This window comes from Mustela putorius, unplaced genomic scaffold, assembly GCF_011764305.1.
Source record: "Mustela putorius furo isolate JIRA1106 unplaced genomic scaffold, ASM1176430v1.1 tig00003932_pilon_pilon_pilon:0A:0A, whole genome shotgun sequence".
Taxonomy (NCBI): Eukaryota; Metazoa; Chordata; class Mammalia; order Carnivora; family Mustelidae; genus Mustela; species Mustela putorius.
In genome coordinates, this window is record NW_025422077.1 from 3,047,182 (window position 1) to 3,070,373 (window position 23,192).

A 23,192-nucleotide genomic window follows, 5' to 3' on the forward strand; every position below is an offset into this window, starting at 1 on the left:
CTAGCTTGGTGAAATCAGATATGTTTGTTATCTGTAGATTTTATCCTTTTATAAAAAATTCATTTTCTTTAAATCTTTGGTCCTTAACCTTTTACTCTTCACATAAGCATTAAACAAAGTTTTAATCTTATTGACTATTGAGAATCATTTAACCTTAATAATGACTAGTTACGGGACACTGGGGTGGCTCAGTTGGTTGTGTCTGCCTTTGACTCAGGTCATGATCCCAGGGTTCTGGGATCAAGTCCCGCAAAGGGTTCCTAGCTCAGCAGGAAGTCTGCTTCACCTTCACCTGCCCCTCCCCCTTCATATGTGCGCTCTCTCTCTCTCTCTCTTTCTGACCAATAAATAAACAAAATCTTTTTAAAAAATGAGTAGATATGCAGCTATTTAGATCTACTTTAAATGCATCATTTTGACATCTATAAATAATAAAATCTCAGAAATGTACAAAATCTATCATGTCAAATCATTTTATGAGAAAAAAATCCCTTTTACATACTTAACAAAGTAAACGCTTTACTAAATTATCATATTATATATGCATATATGTGTATATGTTATATACGTGTGTGTATAATTACAGATGCATATCTTAAAACTGATCAATTTAGCCTAAAGACTAATTCCACAAGATGCACATTTAGTACTATATAATCAAATTGAAAATCTCACTATTTTTTTCACTATGGAAACAGTCATATAGAATTACTTAAAGGATAAAAGGAAGTGTGTGTGTGTGTGTGTGTGCGTGTGTGTGTGTGTGTGTGTGTGTGAGTCTAGAAATCAGATGACCCATACTGTGCGTGCTTCTAGATAAATGACTTCATAGAAATCATTTACCTTCCATCTGGGTCAATATTTTTAATCAGAAAAATGGTGACACCAAGATCTGCCCTGTTGGCCACAATCATAATATGACATGTATGAACTCAAAATGAAAATCATAAAGTATTTTGCAATTAATTAGCTGCTTTTAGAACCAGATATGAACAAGATAAATGGAGATTAGTAATGGAAAGAGAGAGAATTAACTGCAATAATCTACCTGATGTAATTGTGTTTTACACAATATTAAGCGGGTCAAGGTGGGAAATTCTGTCAATTGGCTGCTACCTGACAATAAATAAATTATCTCACTGATTTCTCCCCCTAAAATGACTGAAAAGATGAGTTGTTTTGGCAATACTGTAAACACAGCCAGAGAAGAATTTCACCTTCTCTAACCTCCATTAACTATCTGAATTTGAAACCAAATGCAGATGGAGAACTCATTATTGGAGTGACAACCCCTATTGTAATTAAAAAACATGGGATCTGTTTCTAAAGTATGCGTAAGGCAAAGGGCAAAGAAATGTCTGACCCTTTCCATGCATTATCCCAAGGTTTCTTAACATGAAAGTGCTTCAGCTGTTTCATGCAGATATACTGACCTATGACTGACTAGCTACTACAACTAGGGACAGAAAATTTTAAGTGCTATTAATTAGCCACTAGAGTATAATAGTCCAAAGGTGAGAATTAGAATAAATTCTAGGATGTCTACAGATTCCTCTCACACAATTGTATAAACTTCACCATTCTCTTTCCAAAGGACACATTTATACAATATAATGTGACTAAATTAAATCCTTGGTGCAATGTTTGTGTTTTGTTTTGTTTTGTTTGTTGCCAGTTTCAATGTATCTATTGATCTCACACCCAAATAATTATGGAGCCTTCACATCTCATTTTGCTACCCGATATATCAGCCGAAATCAATTCCTTTTCACTCCCTTTTTCTTGGTGCTGAATGCTGTTTCAAAATGAGTATCAGACATTTTAGTACAGCGACCTGGTGAGCCATGTTTTATGCTGGATAACCTAGAAACAAAAACAAAAATAAAAAAAGTGAAAAGTGAGTGATTTCACTGAACTTCTTTATCCTGAAAAGTAAGGCAGAATACAGAAGTCGTTAAAGGAAAGGAGTGAAACCAATAGGCAAAAAAATCCTGTATTGTCCTCTCTGTCTTACAATTTTGGGCTTATCAGATTGAAACTAAGCAACAACAAAAAGTCATGCTACTGATGCTCTAGGATATTAATTCTCTAATCTAGTTCCTTTGTTTCCAAAGGACAGAGCCTTTGTATCCACTTAAAATGTGTAAACAGTAGTCACGGCAATTAATTAAATTTCCTCGCCATTAAAATGACATTTGAAATTCACCTTCGTGTAACTTGGATTTTCATGCAGTGTGGACATGATCTTATTCCTCATCTTCATATGCTTCTCGTTTTCCCTATTGAATGGTAATTCTACCATCCAGATGCCAAACTGCGAGAATATTCTTCCAGCGGCAGCATATGGTTCCTTGGCAAGCTTATCTAGCATCTGTACAAAAAGCTTATAGTTTCCTTTGGGTATGTAATACTTCTGGCTGCTAAGAGGCGATTTGTGTAGTCTCTTCCTTACAGACACTATTTCTTTTGACAAACCTTTGGTTCTAAGCAAATTTTGTACTTTTTTTTTTTTTTTTTCCATTTGAGAATCAGTGATCTACAAAAGCTTGCTTTCTAGCCAGGCAGCTATCCAAGTAGCCTCACTCTATGACCCCAGGACCCCAGGACAGATATGGCACGGATACAAATTGATTTGAATACAGTAAGAGTTTATTTAGCTACCTTAATAAGGAATATTTTGTTACTAATGAAACCTGAAGATTATCTACACTGGGGTAGCTATTCCTGATGGTTGTCAAGGTATACAAAAACTGGGTAGGGTCACAACACATGAATGGGTGCAGCATCCAGCATCAGTGCTGTTGTAGATGGTGCGTGTGTGATGTGCGGTTTTTCATACGCAAGTCCCCCTGCTGAAAATTCAGTTTCTGCAGCTGTTCCGACTGAGCTCCCCAGAGGGTGTATAGCACCAGCACTAGGACTGTGGGGAAACGTTTTGTCAGTTGTCATTTTATCTAAGCCATAGAATTCTAATTCTGCCAGAATTAGATACTGTTTAACACTGAAGAATTTAAGAGTTAACTGATGTCAAACTGAGAACAAAATCCTTTACAACTCCTCATAACCTTCCCATCATCATCCTCTAAGGTGGGGGTCATCTTCTCAGATGAAAGTAACCAAAATGCATGAAAAGGAAACATCTTTCAATAGGACTCATTTATTCCTGTTGACAAGCTAAGGCAAAACAAAATGTATGAAAAAGTATCAACAGCCATGCTCTTGTACTATGTATGCAATATTCCCAGAAGCTAGCATTCTCTGTATCCCATACCTTTCTTGCACGGTCCTTTTAAGAATATCTTTTTTTAAATGGGCCCTTAGGGAAAAATAAAATAAAATGGGCCCTTAGCAATACAGAATTAAAGCATATTTCTACTATCTGTAATTTTTTCATGGATGGTTACATGATCGGAGATTTCGGAATAATATTTTAGTGAACTTGACAGAAGAGTAGAAGATCTGAGCTACATTGAAGGATGTGTGCCTCGGGGATGTCCAGTACTGTTTAGAGATGACAGTATTTCCCACATACTATTTTGTGGGGGGTTTTCAAAATAATGGCTAATTCCTTCATTCGAGAACAGTAAATCTATTTAAGCAAAGTGAAACAGGCTTCGTTATCAGAAGACGTCTTCGAGCCTTCAGTATACTGGTTGTGACTCTCTAAAAGAAATCTTCTTTACATGATACTTTACCCTGAACTCTTCTTTCCTAAGTAAAGTCTACTGGACTGCTCCTGTGCAGAATTTTGGGAAATTCTTACATATAGAAAGAGTCTGCCTCTGGATTTCTTAAGTACATTGTATGATATTACTTTGAGAACTTCAGTAAATACTCCAAAAATATAGGATCTGTAAGAAAGAAATGTACTTACTTAATGCAAATAATATTGGAGAGTCCTAATATAGATTCAGCATAGTTAGAGTATTTTTAAATATTCTCTCTCTATATATATATGTATATATATATATATATATATATATATATATATAACACATTATATAACATATATATAATGATTTAATGATTTGTGGTCACTATAGTAGATCGGACTGATACGGGAAAACTTACAACTTCCTGCTACAAAGACAGGTAAATACCAGATAATTTGGAATCAAGATATAGTTCAATACATTAAAAAATCTTAAAAGAAAAGAGAGAAATCCCAATATATAGATATGAACACTAAGTATTGAAGAGAATGCAAAGGGAAGAGAGCTCAATGCATTGTCAAATCTCGGTAATGACAGGAATGGATCTTTTGGCTAATTAAAGTTTGATTTTCATAATTACTTTCTTCCAGACTTCAAATTATTCTTGAGTAAAATTTTGCTAATTCATAATTTTCTTTTAAAGAGTGTCTATTTCTTTTCAAGTTTACAAGTTAATTGGTATAAAGTTGTTCAAATCCTTGACTTTGATTTTTAAAAATCTCTATGGAGATAAATACATTGAAAGCAGTAGAAATTCATTAAATGTTTCGGGATAAAGTTAGCAAAAATTAGTTTGGATCCTCAGGTGAACTCAGAGAAAATAGCCAATTGAAAAATGTCTTCAAAGTGTACCAACAATTTGAAGTAACATTTCAGAGGTTTGGTCTGGTATGAAGTTTGTGATATGGGGCGCCTGGGTGGCTTCGTAAGCTCTTGGTTTCAGCTCAGGTCATGATTTTAGGGTCATGGGATCGAGCCCTGAGTGGATCTCTGCACCAAACCTGCCTGCGATTCTTTCTTTTCCTCTCCTCCTGACCTACCCCCCCACCAAATCAGTAAATAAAATCTTATAAAAAAAATATTTAAAAATACTCTAAAATGTGATATATTCCATTACACAGCGTAGGGGTCAAAGGCAGAGAAACTGGAGCTATATTTAGGAAATGGGTTAGGACTAAGGAGGGGAAATCACTCAGTCATAGTCAATCCTTGTGACTGAACATCCTGGAAGTGGAGAGTGGGAGACGGGCTACAGTCTAGACCTACTGAGGGCTCATGATAATCAACACCTACCAGATCCCAGAGTGAGAGACAGGGAAGTTGGCAGGAGGGAAAAAGGAGTTTCTCAGACAGTGATTGGCCACCAGCTTTGTGTTGAAGACATGCGAATTGGGATTAACCTTTTGATATCAAATCTCAGCCCCTGTCCACATCATGTCTGTGACCTAATCAAAGGTATTTTTATACTTTCTAGATTTAAGTTCCTTCCGTTACAAAAGACAGACAATAGTTCTTACCCAGTAAGGTTCTTGTGAAAATTAAATGAGATGATCTTTTGAAGTCCTTGTCAAGGACACAGAAAATGTTAATAAGTGTTAATATTATTATTAGCAGGATTAATAGCCTGAGATCCACCTAAAGCCAGTCCTCAGCAGCTGACAGCAAGATAAAGGAAGGGGAAGTGGATATACATTTTGATACTGAAATGTCGGGTTTCTGGAAGTGAACCCAACTTCAATAAACCTGGGAAGATAGAGGTATGAGAGTAAAGAAAGGAAAGCCATGTAAATGGCTTTTGCCTAGTGCCCTGAGGGACTCAAGACAGGTCAATACTGACAGCAAGTGAAAACTGTGCCCAAGATTCTTACAGCGGTTTAAAAAAAAGAAGACTGAAATGTTGGCTCAAAAGCATCAAAATAAACATCATCAGAGTAGCTGTATCCTCTGTTATTTCCACTGTGCTATCATTTTACCTACAAAAGAAAAATGCGGTTGGTGAAATATGATCCTAGATTCTTTATTACTAGTACTTAAGTGGCATAAAGCTCTGATATTCCAAATGAATAACATAATAGGTAGATAATAGCAAGTAAGTTTGGCTTAGGAGGCAAACAACAATTTAGAAAATCCGTCTCTGCCAACCCATTCTTATTCTTGGAGCAAGCTCAGTGTCCTTCAATTCTTTGGTAAGCTTAGATCACCCAGAAAGATAGTAACATAGATCCTTGGTTATTTACCTTATATCCAACACCTTTTTTCTTCCTTCTTGATGATGATAATAATAATAATAATAATGACAATAATGATAACGAACTACTTTCCAGTTGTGTCATCTCACTGTGCCCATATAACTTACTTATGCTACCACCATTCTCCGTCCCAAGGTATAGATTCTGAATATTCTATCCGGTCTAATTATTTCACAAATCTTATATTAATTTGCTTTTTGCCATCTAAATTAAAAATTCTACCTAAGTTGGCAAGCTTACGATCATTCTACTTCAATCTTTAAGACTTACAAAATATTGATCACATTCACCTTCTGAATCTTTTTCTCTGTCTTATCTCACTTAGCATGTACCCTCAAGGTCCATCCATATTGTATCAAATGCTTTCTTTTTATTATGGCTGAATAATATTCCACATATATATTTCACATTATCCTGATCCATTTATCATTGCTGGACATTTAGGTGGCTTCCATATCTTGGCTACTGTATATAATGCTAAAATAAACATGGGGGTAGAGATTTTTTTTGTTAGTATTTTTGTTTTCTTTGGATATATACCTAGAAGTAGAATTGGATCCTATGGTAATTCTATTTTTAATTTCCTGAGGAAACTCCATAATGCTTTCCATAGTGGCTGCACCAATTTCTTTCCTACTTACAGTGCACAAGGGATCCCTTTTCTCCACAGCCTTGCCAACGCTCCTTTTTTTTTTTTTTTTTTAATCCTTTGGATACTAACCATTCTAATGTGTGTGAGGTGATATGTCATTGTGGTTTTGATTCGCATTTCCCTGACGATGAGTGATGTTGAACATCTTTTCATCTGCCTGTTGACCATCTAAATGTCTTTTTTGGAGGAAAACATCTACTTATGTCTTCTGCCCATATTTAAATTGAATGATTTTTTCTTTCATTTTTATATTGAGTTGTACGAGGTTGGTTTGTTTGTTTACATGTCTTGGATCTTAATACCTCCGTAGGTTATTTTGTACTTTGTTTCCATCACTGTGCAGTTTTTAGTTTGATGTAGCTCCATCTTGTTTATTTTAGTTAATTCATTTTCTGTGTTCTTTTGATTTTTTATTTGCCTACGTGTGATTTTATTTTTTAGATCTGTAAGAGCTTTTTCAGGAACACTGACCTATACTGCACAGACCACTGATGTGTATACACTAGTTTTCTTTCTTTTTTTTCTTAACTGTAGTAAATTAGACATAACATGAAGTTTACCCTCAGCCATTTTGAAGCATGCAGTTTAGAACTGTTAAGAACATCCACACTGCTGTGCTGCCAATCTCTAGAATTCTTCGTCTTGCAAAACTGAAACACTGTTTATTCAACAACCACTCCCCATTTCTGCTTCCCTTCCCCCAGCTCCTGGCAACCACCATTCAACAAACAAAGTAATTTTGTGTGTGTGCTGTTTGTTATTGTTTTGTTTTGTTTTGTTTTCCCCTACATCCATTCCTGAGATGGCTAGTATTTTATTGGTCTTCTAGGACACAAAATCTATTTGGCTGATATTAGCTGGCAATAGTTTTCAGAATCACAGATTGCTTTTGTAGGTTGTAACTCTAATTTAACATCCATGACTCTACAGAGGAGTTTTCTGGAGTTTCCAGCGTTAAGCCTACCTGAATGAGAATTATAAGGGGCATTTGTAAAACATGCAGATTCTGAACTGTACCTCAAATGAACTACGCCAGAACTGTCTATATAATTTGTTTTCTCACCCACAAGTCCTCAAAATCTACATGTCTTTCAAAAGATCCTGATGATCCTTAAGCAAATTAAAATGGGGTCACCTTAATTGTATCATTCTTCAATATGTAATTCAACAATCCTATTCTATTATGAAACTCACAGCTAATCCAAGAAAACTACTCTCCATCGTGTGTCATCCATAACTTGGAAACGGGACTTTGAATCTTGTGACTAAGTTAGTGTAAATGGAGAGGAGTCACCCTGACAGCTGAGTTCCTGGGGCAGGGTGTATATTTCTAGGTCTTTTCACTGGATACTTGGTCAAGGGCCAATTTAGTGAGTGTTTCAGCTTTTCTCTTCTTTGCTGTAAGTCCATCTTATAGTTGCCCCAGCTCTATAACAAATGTGTTCCCATAGCCTTTTTTATTATGGAGTTGTAATTTTAGGTTGTCAAAAGAGCCTTGATTTGGAGGGGAAAGGCGACTGGTCTCACGTCCTCGTTTCGTTGATTTCAGTGGGGCGAACGTCAGTCTCTATTGGTTTGAGATTCAGTCTCTGATGGTGATCTGACTTCAGAGGCAAGGTAGACCTGAAGGAGATGTCTTCCAAGTTTACGTCTCACTTCTATTTCTAAGGAAGAGAAGGAAAAACAAAAACACAAACACAAAGGCATCATCTATACATATGCATAACAAAGAACGCTATACACATGAAGCAAAGAGTTCTACCCAGATGATCTATTTTGTTAATTTGTGCCTTTCGTGAGGCTTAAATACAGTCATCAGATAAGCCTCCTATATGATCCTAAAAACGATACTGAAATATTTTATTTTTCCAAGTAAATGGCCAATGAAAACCAATCTGAAAGCTATGAAAGACTTAACCATTTTGCTGCAGGATTTCATTGGTCCTTGTCGTTTCAACGACATTATCTTGTAAATCAAATATTAAAGCTTTGCAGAAATTTCTTGATTCTTATTTATCAGTTGCTATGCTTATCTTGTCTCCTTGGCTAATGTCTAATCCCGATGACTTGTTTTGCATGTGTCTCAGTGGATTCGGGCTCACTTTTCTGAATACATTCAAATAGAAAACTTTCTTCCAAACCTGTCTCCACAAAGAAAAACCATCAGCGTGGCCCAGGGCAGTGTGGTTGCTGAGCTGTATTCCAACATGGCCGACTTCACATTTGCTCACTACAGAGCAAACTTTCAAACTTTCAAGCCACTTTCAAACTGTAACTTTAGCCTTGGAAGTACTGATTTAGTTTCAGGAATTAAAACAAAACAAAACAAGAAACAAAAAACTCTGTTTTTTGTAGCATTTCACAGAACACTTAAAATCAGTCATTATGAAAAAAAATCAGTCATTATGTACATACCATTTTTTAAATGCATATAAATATAGTTTTAATTGTATTGAGTACCTGTGTTTATGAGTATGTGTTATTAAATCACAACTTTCACAGTGTAGTCACTGTGGGGGCTGTAGTCTTCGGCAGTGCTAAGGAGCAAAAAGCTAGGGAGAGATATATTTTATTTAGTTTAAAAATATCAGTGTTTAGGATTAAGTATCTGAAAGTTTTTAAGGAAAGCTATACCTAAAATTCATAATTTGGGTAAGAGAAAACAAGCATTTTACTAAAACTGATAAAGACAAGTTATACTATATGTTCTATAAAGACGTTTAACTATAAAGAGCTAGTTTAGGTAGGCTTTGAGCATCATTCTCTTATATTAGTATAATTTAAATATCATATTGTCCAGGACCTTCACAAGAGGAAAACCCCATGGTTGGTGGGTAATCAGAAACTGAGGCAAAGAATGATAATAAATATTTTGACGCACCCGTACTCCAATTTCCAGTTGAACCTGTTTAGATACTGATTTCCAAGCATTCCGTTCTACCTGAATCAGAAAAAAGTACAGTGAAATGTAAATAATGTATACTGTATTTAGAAAAACAACGTAAATACTTTATAGACTGTTCAGTAAATAATGTATATACTTAGAAAAACAGTATAAATATTTCATGGACTGCTGGGCCCCTGTTAAGACTCAGATTAAACCTCTGGGTTTAAAGAACACTATGTTTATCAAAACTCAATTTCTTCTATGCAATAGAATTCTGCAAGGTTTGGATAAATGGCCATATATAAGCTTCGTATTCATGATACAGCCCTACTGCAGTCACTGTATTAAGTGTACATTACACTTTTTAGTTGCTGCACACTGAAATCGTATGAACTTCCAAGTCTGAGCTATGTTTTACTGTTATAAAATATATAGAAAGACTTCTTGTCAAGCCCTTGCCAACCCTGCCAGTCACATTATACGTTCATATTATATTCTTGATCTATCAGGATTACAATCCAGAGTCCCATATTTCTAATAATAATGTTTACTGTTCTCAACTTCTGATTCCATTAGAGAAATTAATTTCCTTCCTCTCTCCTCTCAGAATAACCCCATTCTTTCTGCATGGACGTCGCCTACTAATGCTTTTAAAAAAAATCTCTTTTTTTTTTTTTTTCAGTTTCCTTTAAATCAGAGCTAAAAATGTGCTGCCCATGTCTGTCCTTTCAGTACTTTAGCTCTATAGCATATCTTTGCAAGCTCCACATTTAATATTCAATATCTATTGTTAAATTCCTCATAAAATGCCAGTAAGTGCTCATATGTTCTAATTAATAGGCATAGTGTGAAGGCCATAACCAGCTTCACAGAGGAGAACAATGAGCTCACAGATCACAGCTGCAATCCACCAGAGGTTGGATGTGAACATTCCCTCCTCAACTGCTGAGTATTTCAAGCAGGAGAAGCAGCTGGCGAGCGAACAGAACCCAGGATGCAGTAACAGTTTGCTGGAACCAGGAAAAACTATAAATGTCAAATGCATATCAAATAGTATTCTATACCAACTGGTTAACATTGTTCATCCCCAAAGATACGGACTATAAAAATGGAGGCTTTCTAGTAAATGAAACGGGGTATTTAGAGGGATAAAGAGAATAATTCGCAAGAATGCTTGAGGTCTGAAGAGTAGCTTTAAAGTATTTGGGTTGAGAGTAGAAGGAGATTTAGAGAAGATAATATGTGCTTTTTTTTTTTTTTTTGATGATGATACTAATCTCTGGTGGCACAAATTCTACATGATATGGGCCAGGCATTTGGGGTATAAAAATAGTATGTACCTCATTTGTAGACATGTATGTTTCTAAAGCAAGATGGAAATCAGAGAAACACATCCTTGGATTACCACAGAGGCTAACCAAGTGTTCCCAGACTAAAGTACCATTTTTATTTTTTTTTTAAGATTTTATTTATTTCACAGAGAGAGAGATCACAAGTAGGCGAGAGGCAGGCAGAGGGAGAGGGGGAAGCAGGTTCCCCACTGAGCAGAGAGCCTGATGTGGGGCTCTATCCCAGGACCCTGAGATCATGACCTGAGCTGAAGGCAGAGGCTTTAACCCACTGAGCCACCCTGGTTCCCCCAAAGTACCATTTCTACATGAAAAACAACTCAAAGTGTATGTTCCTATCAGTTTACTCTGTATATTCATGGATTTTAATACTTTGCAATTGACCTCCTGACAATGAGGTTTTTTTTTTTTTTTTTTTTTTTTAAATTACACTATGAGACATGGAGTTAGAAACATTGGGATATGTTTTAAGGAATCTCTGGACATAAGGGATCAGGAAAAGAAAGAGATGTAGTGATCAAATATTTGGAAAGTTCTGTAAGAAATTAAAAAAAAAAAAAAAAGAAAAGCAGAAGTACAAAGAAAGACTATGGAAGATAAAGGGGTCATTTTAAATGTATGAAGTGAACTTAAATTTTAAGAAATCTCTGTTCACTGACCAGAAATAGAGTATTTTAAAATTTCCATTTCTTAAATTCAAACTGTCCTACATTTTGAGAGACGCAGTAAATACTACACTCTGATCTAGGGTTTCCTTACACACCGGTTTCTTAATTGAAGGTGATGGGTGACCATCAGGGCAGATCCATACCTAGAAACTGGAACTACCAGAAGGTCTTTTCAACCATAGTATCTGCATCTTCCTGCCCAATCCTAGCAGAGGGCACTTTGTTCACTTTCCTGAAATAAGATATTCTGCTCCGATATTATTTTAAAGTAACAAATTGCCCTGGACTTTGCAGTCTTTGGGCACATATCATCTCATCTGATTCTCAAAATAAACCTAAGAAATGGATAGGTGTTCGTTCCTATATATAGTTGAAGAGATTGAGATCCAGATGGATCGAGTAACCCACTTAAGGTCTACCGCTAGAAAAATGCCATAAGGTTACCTAAGCCTACGGGTATTTATTCCAACCGAACAATCTCAGACAAAATTATCAAGGAAGAAGGAGGAGGAGGAGGAGGAGGAGGATGGGGAGGAGGAAGGAAGGAAAAACGGAAGGAAAGGAGGGATTCTGCACCAAATCTTTGGGGTAGAGAGAAAATTTGGGTCTAGTGCCTTAGAGCTCTGCGCTGTGAGCACCAAAGCTTAACATTTATTAAAATCATGGGTTTGAAATAAAAACTAAAGAAAATAATTCAAAATTTTAAAACATATATTTCAGGTCTAAGAATGTATCTCCAAACACCTTCTGCTAACTATTGGATACAACGGGGGAAACAAAGTGAGTAGATACATAGTTTGTTTATTAATGACTGGAGTCGTTCCTGAATTTGAAATAACAATAATTTCACACTCTAAGCACTTTTCACCTGTAACTCCAAGCACACAAATATTTAATTTCGCTTTACTCCTTCTACACATCCACTTAAATTTCTCTCCTTATTGCAAACCCATCAGGGAATAAACAAGCTTTGCCAAATTTAATGAAGCAATACATGTTTAACATAGAATCGGTGATTGTATCAGAAATAGCTTTTTTTTAAATTTTTGCCAACCAGAGTACATGGAAATATTTTCCACTCTTGATTTTTGCACATCAGCAGTAGTAGAGGATGACAATAACCGCAAAAAGAATCAACATCTTTTGATCCAAAAATGGATCTGCTAGTACTCACTGGCCTATTCCAGTTCTTGCTCTACTTGGCAAATTGTTCAGGTTAACCACATTTGAACCAAATGTATTGTGTGCAACCCCGAAAAGATGTGTATACATAAAGATGCAGTATATTGTTCCATGTCTACCCAATTGTATCATGATTGTTCACTAGGTTTCAGAGCACAGATTAGGAACTGTTTCTGGCTGAACTATTAGAATTTGTTAATTACTGCTAGTCAATGAATTTTGAGAACTGCTCATATTGTGTATAAATATTAAGTAGAATTTTTCAAAGTTTTCTCTGCAAAGAATATTTTATGAAATCAGAAGTGGTAAACAAAATATTCACCTGCCATCCGCAAGCCAACTCAAACAACTGAACATTCGTTTTTCCATCCGTAAAATGGGTTTATTGAGCCAAAGTTGATACCTTTACCACTATTAATAGAAAATGAGATAACATGTATGGACATACTCCCTAAACCACACAGGATTCCTCAATATCGATTGTTAATCTGCACTGTATACGATCCACCTGCCTAAGAATCAGATCTTTATCTATCAAGTTGTTTTACGGAAACAGAGTTTACTCAAGTCCCATGATGTGAAGAATATTCTGGATGGTGTTTTGCCTGCCAAGGGTCTCCTCTGTCCTTCCCCTTCGTAGCTGGCTTTCCTGTTGGCTTCCCGAGGGGCTCTGCTCACCGGTTCTGGAACAGTTTGTAACTGCTGTTGTTGCTTATGTCTCCCCACTTCCTGGTTCTCTTTTCTCCCCCCTCCCCTTCTTTTTGCAAACTGTTGGCTGCTTTTTTACAAATATCTTGCATGTCCTGTGAAAAGACTCAAAGAACATAACCAAGTCCCAACAGGATCTGTGAAGACCTCTGATAAGCAGTAAGGCTCTGTCCACATAGAGGGAAGCGTTCCTGCTAGTTAGTCAGAAGACACTGCTTCAGGACCTCCGACTCCTAAGTGATCTTCACCACTGGTCTCTTACTGCGGAGACTCCTGGAGCTGCTGGCAAGTTTCAAGTTCCATTATTATTATTATTATAAAACATAACATTAATTAATAGCCAAGATTCCAACATAGCTCCCTGGGAATGATGTGGGGTGGAGAAATCTGTCCTTAAATTCTCCATACTGAACATTACCCTACTCTGCAGCTACAGACATGAATTATTTAAGTTATTTATTTGTTTGTTTGTTTTTTTATTTTAAAGATTTTATTTATTCATTTGACAGAGAGAGAGAGTGTGCAGCACAAGCAGGGGGAACCGCAGAGGGCGAGGGAGAAGCAGACTCCCTGCTGAGCCCGGTGTGGGGCTCCATCCCAGGACCTGAGCTGAAGGCAGATGCTTAACCAACTGAGCCAAGCAGGTGCCCCTGCAAACATGAATTTAGTAGGAACCTGCATATGCGTGTCTATGTATGTGTCAGTGAGTGTGACACACACCCTCTAAGCGATACAATAATAATGTCCATCAGCACATACTAGCTATAATGCCCCACATACTGTTTTATATGCTCTCGGTATTAAGTTGATTTAGTTGATGCTGTGTTGTAGACATTAATTCCTATTTGTTTGCCCTACTTATACAAGGAATCTGTGTTTGAATTATTTCCACCATGAATTTAGTTTGTTGAGTATCTAAGGGGGGTTCTTGAAGTAAGATACTTAGTTACTAAAAGAAAACACAAGGAAGACCCACTATGCTAATCTACTTTGGAGATGAAAATACGTGGTGAGTATCTACTTTTCTATGTAGAACAGTACTGCAATTCATTTGTCCCGTTTTAAAACGGGAAACTAAAAGAAGTTTAAGTGATCTGGCTAAAGTTACAGAGTTATTAAAGATGAGTTAATATCCCGTCCTTCACGCTGCATTGTATTTCATTCTAACTACCTTAGTTTCTTGGATGGAGAAAGTGATCAGTCAAGGAGCTTACCATAGAACTGGTCAGGGAAAAAAGGAGAATAAATACATCAGTGAAAGAGAATATACTATGTTCTATGACAGGGAGACATGCGGAGAATGACAGGCCATCAAGGAGGGATGCCAAGTTTATCTGAATGAGGGTCCCCAGACGCATCTCAGAATAAGGTATTTGGTTTGAGTCATTGAAAGAGTATTTTCCGGGCTACCAAGAGAACGGGGAAGGTAGTTTCATAAAAGCAAAACATAAAGCAAAAGTATTGAACTGAGAAACAAAACAGTTTGAAAACACGTAGTTCTGACTATGCAGTTATATGAGGCTCTTACCTGGTTGTAAAATTGCTGTATTAAGAATTGGTGAATATCTACTGAGCCCTTCCAGTTTGCCTAGCATCATACATGATAAGTTATATATGACCCATGAATTAGGTCTTTTATTATTCTCACTTCCCAGATAAAGAAGTTGAGTACAGCAAAGTTTAATAACATATCCGGGATTGTATAACCAAAATATGGCTAAACAAAGACTTGGAACCAAGAAGTGTGAATCCAGAGTCTGGACATTAACCACTATGCTAGCCAGGTAGGCAATTTCAAGTTCCATTATTATTATTATAAAACATAACATTAATTAATAGTCAAGATTCCAACATAGGTAATAAACTACCAGTCCTTCCACAGTGAACATTTGAAAAATGATTTTAAATATGGTTACAATAAAATATTTAAACAAATGGAAAAATCATACTAGCTAAGAATTATCGTGGGCATATTTGTTAAGTCACAAAAAGGAAAGACACACAGCAAAATCAGCAATGGATGTCTTCTGCACTGCTTGCCAAGGTAGGTCTTTTCAAGAAAGCCACTCAGGTTGCATATGTATTGGTGTGTGTTTTAAGGTCTTTTGTGTTCCTGAGAGAAATCTGGGATTGGGTTCCAAGAGAGCCTTGTGCGGGCAGCTATCCTGCTCCACAGCATTACGTAAATGTGCGTTTTCATATATTAAATTAGAGATTGCCCCAAAGCCGCATCCACTATTGATTTATCACAAGATGGAGCAGTTAGACCATCAAGGATATCACTTGGCACATCCCTTTCATGTAATGAAATTTACAGTGAGAAAGTCAAGGATTCAAAAAGAGAAGACTGGGTGTTGTGGCCAAGGGGGAAAAGACTCAGTTCAAACTACTTGTTAATTCCTGCTGAGTAGGCTATTGAAGTGGTAATAAGGCAGAGGCATTGCCGCTGGCCTTCGCATTTGTAGCTCTCAGCCTGGATTGCGCTCCCCATCAAGGACATTATTCCGCGGCGGGCGGCAGCCCCCCCCCCCCCATCTCTCCCTGAGCTTTGGTCGTCCTGCTGCAAAGCCGGGGTCCTAGCTGAGAAACACGGAAATGCTCCATATTTCCTTGAACACTGTTTCTCCGAACACGATTTATTTTTCATATCCCCCTGACACTGAACTTTTTTTTTTTTTTAGGTTCACAATTATCTCTTTGCCGTGAGTTGAATAATAGAACGTTGTCTTTTTAATAAATCTGTGCAAACCTCATCTCATTAGTGACTGTTTGGGAGGCAAAAAACAGCGAAAGTGACGGCTTCTTGGTCATGTGTTACATTCTAGAAATCTATGCCAAGCGTAGGTCAAATTCTTCTTTCAACATAATTTTGAACGAAAGAGCTCCAGGGAGTCTCTACTATCTGAATTAATACCATTTTGAACAGAACAATGGACCAAGCAGTAAGGCTCAGGACCAAGTTTACATCTGAGTCAAAATACGTTTGGCAAATTTTAATGTGGCAAACTCACCAGGTAAAACATTCCGTAAAGAGATTCTGTAAAGTTAAAATAGCCCAAATGTGATTATTTTGTGAATCGACAGAGTAATCAGAATTAAGAAAAAGAATTTTAACATTCCTAGGCTAAGTGAATACTCAGAAACCCGGGGGGTGGGGGGGGGGGCGGAAGGACCGAAACATTGTGTCTCCAGTTTCTCATATGACAGTTTGGTGGAAAAATCAAAGTTTGGACCAGTTCTCACGATTTTTACAACAGTGGTTTCACTTGCACACACTTAACTTCTTCTCCAATCCTTTGGAGTAAGGCGACCTCTAATTGCTTGCATGAGGACCCTATGATACGGTAGGAAAAGCCCAGCTGTGTGAGATCCACGTTCCAGTGTTACTCTGGTGTGCAGTAGTGGTAAGAGAAAATGGCACGTTGTTGATGTGTAGGTAATATATATGTTTCGGTATTTTTTTCTTTTACAACGTTTTATTTATTTGTGAATGGATGAAAGCGCTTGGTAACCTTTGAAGTGTGCTGAACTTCTAAGATAATATGAGTATATGAAATATTTACGTCCTTTACACACAGCCTAGGATTAAGACAGTGAGAGTCTCCTCGGACTGTCAAAGAGAATGAATGGAATTTAGAAGTCCTCATTCTTTAGATTCCACACCTGGCCTTAAGGCTCAGCCTTAGCCTTCTGGCTCATTTCTTGCAGAAGAAATATTTATTTTGTTCTTAAATAGTGGAGAAGCAATATACTGGAAAGGTAGTTGCAAAACAACAGAAATCTTTATGAGGCCAAACGTTGATTAACTTGCAGGTTATATCATGGAATTTTCATGTATGTTAAGAGCCTACTGTGTGCATAGTGGGAGATCCAATTTTATTTCCTATGGGAAGAGAGTGGCAAGTGATGCGGTAGCAGGATTTCCCTTAGTGGGACATTGGCCCAGGCTTAAAGCTTTGTTTCACAGAAATAGTTTCACAAAATGTGGAAGACAGTGATACGGTGGCCAAAGAGTGACGGTGTGGATTGATGGGTTGACTTCTCAAGGTTCCCTCCAGTGCTAACGCCCCCAGATTCTTTCCATAGTCTACAAAATATGCAAAATATAGAAATGAAAGAGTTTCTACCCTAAGGTTATCTCCATGTTTAAAAACACAAATCATAGGTAGCAACAGACTTTGGGGAACGGATGAAATAGAGAGAGAAAAGATGAAAGAATGAGTAAGAACAAAGAAGCAGAAATAAAGGGAAGGACAAAGAAGTGGGAGTAAAGAAAGCCATGGCAAGAGTAATCAAAAGGGAAAATGCTAAATATTTAAATGACAAAAATGAGGAGAGTCTGAAACAGAAAATAAACACTTTAACGTGCTTGTCTAAATGTCCAAAAACTGTAAAGGAGGTATGGAGGGTGACATGTTCATACAAACCATCAACAGTTTCCATCATTGCCATTTCTTCTGTAAATTCTTTAAAGAATGATGCTATATTTTACATAGGTACCTATACCTGTATCTACACCTATATATCAGCATCATTTTTTTTAAAAATCTCTTTGGCATTAACCTATTTACCTGCTATGCTCAAATGCAGAACATGTCTTTATTCCCACTCATTCCAGAGCTTGAAGAGCTAGTAGAGGTCATTTGACTCCGTTCATTTGAATCCTTTCACGATTCAAATGAGCCAACAGGGACCCAGGAAACTCAAAGAGCTTATTCCAGAACCCACACATTAGCGGTGAAAGAATTCTGATGAGAATAAAACACTTCACTCCTCTGGCTCTACCACCTCGTTCTTTGTGAGTACAGTTTTAATATACTTGTTTGCCTTATAAGAAACGTAATGCCTATTTATTTATGATTTACAGAATACTAAGTACCTGACTTAGACACGAGACTAAGAGAAAAAAACAAAATTCTAAAAGTAACACTGGGTGCCCCGGGGTGACTCATCTGGTTAAGCGTCTCCCTTCTGCTCAGGTCCTGACCCCAGCATCCTGGGATTGAGTCCCACACAGGGCTCTTTGCTCAGCGTGGAGTCTGTTTCTCCCTCTCCCACTCTCCCTGCTCTCTCTCTCTCTCTCTCTCTCTCAAACAAATAAATAAAATCTTAAAAAAAATAAAAGTAACACTAAAGAGAAAGAGAAAGATCATTTATATATTTATCACATAAGCAAATAGAAAATATGGCAAAAGGATAGAAATCTTGAGTCTCAGTCCAATTTAAAGACCATGTGAAGGTTTCTGCTTTTTGGATTCTGTCAAATCTCATTTTGCTTTCCTCTCTGGACAAGATGTGGTATAAAAACTATCACTGAAAGTCATAACCATCTGGCACATATCATTGAAATCATCATGAGAGAAACTCCCTGGCCGGGTCAAAGATGGGGTCTGGGATACTGCTTGACTTTGGACACAGCACTCATTGTTCATGAGTGCTTGATAAATATGGTCTCATCGTCATTTATGTTCTAGAAAGTTAAGCAAAAAAGAAATCTGGGAGTTTTGAAATAAAAATGTATGACGATATGAAGAAAACTGTACACATTTATTGTGTAAAAAGGACACACGCAATCTCTCTTCCAAAGTACCTACTATAACTTCTAATTTAATAAAATCATTGAATTTTAAAACAAAACATTTAGAAGTAGCAGAATAAGAAAAACATGGGTAAATGAAAATTCAAACTGCAAGGGTACGTTAAATAGATTTGCAAAGCCTTGTAGTGATTCTTACAAACTCTGGATAGTATTGCTTTAAATTCAGCATATGTATTTTGCAAAGTATTTAGGTTTTAAACCACAAAGCCAATAGAGCCTAAAGTTATATGGAGCCTATTATGGCCTCCAATATTCGACTTTTATATATGAACTGACTTGTGTGTGTTCTCCATGAACGCAGGGATACATCGAGTCTCTGCCTAATCAGTCAATTTAGTGTCTAATCCATACAAGGTGCTCAATAAAAGGGTCTTTTCCCTTTTATAATGTTAGTGTCGGGTGAAATTTTCAGAGTGAAAGTCATTCAAGTATCCGTGAAATTCATCGAATACATACCATCTCTAAACCTTCACAAAAATCAAAATTTGGATCAGTTCCATCACCTCCCAAAATGCCCTCCTGCCCTTGTACAGTCTAGTCCCTCACCACTCATCCTCAGCCCGGGGCAGGCACTAATTTGTTTCTGTCCCTCTCGTTTTTCCCCTTAACAGAATGTCAGGTAAATAGACTCTCACAATATGGACTCTTTTGTGTCTGATTTCCTTCCCTCAGCATAATTTTCTCAGATTCATTCACGGTCTTGTGTCTATGAGCAGGGTTTGGTTTGGGTTTGTTGCTGCTGTTGTTGGGAAGTATTCCGTTGTACGATTATGCCACAATTTATTGATCGATTCACCAGTTGATAAGCATTTTAAGTTTTTCCCAGTTTGAGGATATTAGGCACAAAACTCTTATGAATAATCATGTCCAGGTTTGTGTAGACCTTTATGATTTTTAATGCAAGAAAGTGTGGCTTAGAAATTACTGCCTAGGGCAGCAGTAATTGCTTGGTGGCTCAGTCGGTTAAGCATCCAACTCCATTTCAGCTCAGGGCTTGATCTCAGGTCATGAGTTCAAGCCACACATTGAATGAATTTACAGAAAAATACTGGAAAGAAACAAAAAGACCATCCTTATCTCTGTGTGGGGCCAGGCATATCAGCAACGTAGTCACAGGATATCATTCCAGAATATTTTTATTGTATTCTTTGCTTAATCATGTGATAGGGGTTTTGGGGGGATATGGGTAAGTAGAGAGAAGAGAGTGATTGGGGAAGTGACTTGAGTTTTTTAGCTGGCTACTGTATTCTCTATAGCTTTGTCATCTAATAATTGTATAATTATAGTAATATCAGCAACAGTATGAAGAGGAATGGGAAAAATGGCTAACACAACATGATGCCTTATATGTACCAAGAATGATCTAAGAGTTTGACTTTTTAAAATCACTTGATTCTCTTAACAACTCATAGTAATAGATTAGCATTGTTATTATCGGATTATAGAACCAAGACCAGGAAATATAAGTGAGTGGACCAAGTTCACGTAGCTACTCAGTGATGGAGTGACATTCAGAAAGGAAGATTAACTCTAGAATTCATGTTCCTAAACCCTATCCAATACTACTTTAATACAATAGCTGTCCTATTCATAAATTATTCTTTTTTAGTGAGTACTATTTGTGAAAGACACTCTCAGTTCTCACCATTAGAACATAGTGAACAGAGTATAGCCAAGATTTATTTGATGATCGATACTAACTCCATCCTATTGCCTAAGAATGTCCTTAAGAAAGCTCTCTTACATTTATTAGACAAGGCTATGTGCAAATACTTAAGCTATAACTCTACTTTCTTTATAGATATTGAGAGAAGTTTCTCTTAGTGAAATTCAAAATCAAAGTTGTCTAGTATTCTGAATAAAAACATATCATACTACATCCTTTTGGTTATGTTCATAATGTGTTCATATAACATAAAATCAAGAGATCAGTTACAACGAGAAAAATGATCTCGTATTTAATATTGAAAGATCATGCCACACCTCTTCCCATTTACTTGAAAAAATGTGGTTGGGAAAGTATTTTGGAGCTCAAGGTAAGGACTTCAAGGAGATTAAACTTAAAGAAAAATTAGAATCAATTAGATTATCAAAATTATTTTATTAGTCATAAAAGGTTAATAAGCAATTTAAAAATGAGGAGTCTGGCTTTAAATGATTCGGGCATTTCAAATATAATGACAAATGATTCAAACTTATGGTTTTTTCTTTTACACAATTCATATTACCTCACTATTTAATTTTCAATACAGGATGGTACTTGCTCCTTGTTTGTGGATGAAATGATTTCCATAATATGTTTATAATGACTTTTCCCACTGTTTATCTGTTTATTACCTATTTTTAACAGATGGGTTTGGCGAGGTAAAAATTAGAGCATGACACTAACTAAAATCAATCCTATTAACGGATTAAGTGTATTCCCTAAAAAGATACGTGGAAGTTCTTCCCCTGGAAATTGTGATTGTGACCCTTTTGCAAAAAAAGAGCTTTCTCGAGGTCATTGAGTTAGGATGAGGTCATTAGGGTGGGCTCTGATGCAATGTGACCTTGTCCTTGAAAGAAGAGGGCAATCTGGGTGCAGATACAGGAAACAGTGACCACCAGGTGAAGACACAGACACAGACACAGAAGGAAAATGGTCATGGAAACACAGAGGGGAGGACGGAAGTCGCGCTCCCCCAAACCAGGGAGCATCTGGGGCCACCAGAAGCCAGAAAAGGCAAGGAAGGATTCTCCCCCAGAGGCTTCAGAGGGAGCACAATGCTGCCAATACCTTGATTCTGAATATCTAGCCCCAAGAACTGTAAGATAATACATCTGTGTTGGTTTTAAGCCACTCAGTATGTGGTGCTTTGTTATGACAGCCTTAGGAAACTGACACACTGACAAATAACAAGATTGATGCCAAACATTTTAAAGAAACGTTCTGAAATCTCTGGCTGCTTCGTATTCGAGATCAAATTAGTGATCATCAACATAGATCAACAGAGTAGCAGTCTGATGAGTTCAGCTCTATTGTTACAATTAGGCAGCCACACAGCAGGGCTTCAAATAGGAATCCTAGGCTTTTGAAGGACAGGCAAGTACTTTGATTCCTGGACCTCTCGCTGGATTCCCATTAAGGTCCTCGATTTTATATGCAAGCATTTTCCAATTTTCTGTAACATGAATTCTCTTGTTTGTCTGATATATGCTGAGATCATTTGCTCAGTCCAAGGTTATGCACCACTCAGTTGTGTCACAGGAAGGTGGAATTGGAGTTCTGCACGAAAGTAAATCGTGTACTAATGAACAAAGAAGTCAAAGAGGTCGTAAGAGAAAGGAAGTTTCCCTTGAGATCTTTACTTTGCTCTTTTTTTTGGTGACAGGTTTGAGAAACACTGTAATGTCCTGAGGGCTGTCCAGAGCCCGATGGAAGAAGAAAAGGTGAATATCAAAATGATACTGCAAGGCTCCTGTGCCTGTACTCAAAGCATTTTGGGCAGAATTGCTGAATATTTCAAATACTCCATTCAGCAATCCCAATAGATGAAAAGATCGGCCATTGTATTTATGTTAAATATTCTATGCCTTATTAACTTGGCATAACTCATCCCTACTTTTCCCTTAGCCCGAACTTAGAATCCCAATAGAAATATTACCTTCACATGCTAACGATCAATAGCAGGTTTTCAATATACTCTAGTAATATACTTGGATAGAACATCATCAGATTGGCTAATTCAATGAGACCATTTCCCTTGCAGATGAGCTACGTTCGATTTGTTACCTGCCAAGTGTGGCAGCTCAATACTGGGCCCATTATTCAAGAATCAGGGAGAAAGTGTACTAAATGAGCCTGGCTGTCAACATGTTCTCTCTTTGCAACATCATCAGCCCTGTCTGGGATGAACCCTCCCCACCCAAGTCCACATACACATTGTTCTTCTATCTGCTCTCACAGCGGGTTGATGTTACAAGAGACCTGAATCTACACACACATGCTGTATTGATTTACGCTGTTCCTCTAGACGTCAGTCTCGGAAAAAATCTCTCCTTCCGGCTGTTCATCTTCAATTTGGGCATAGACATTTTTTTATTTGTGGTTTTCACAAAAAGGGAAAAATGTAAAGGATCAGGAAGAAAAAAAAAATATGGGAAGATGCCTATTTGAATATGTTAAACACAGCTGGCCTCAATGTG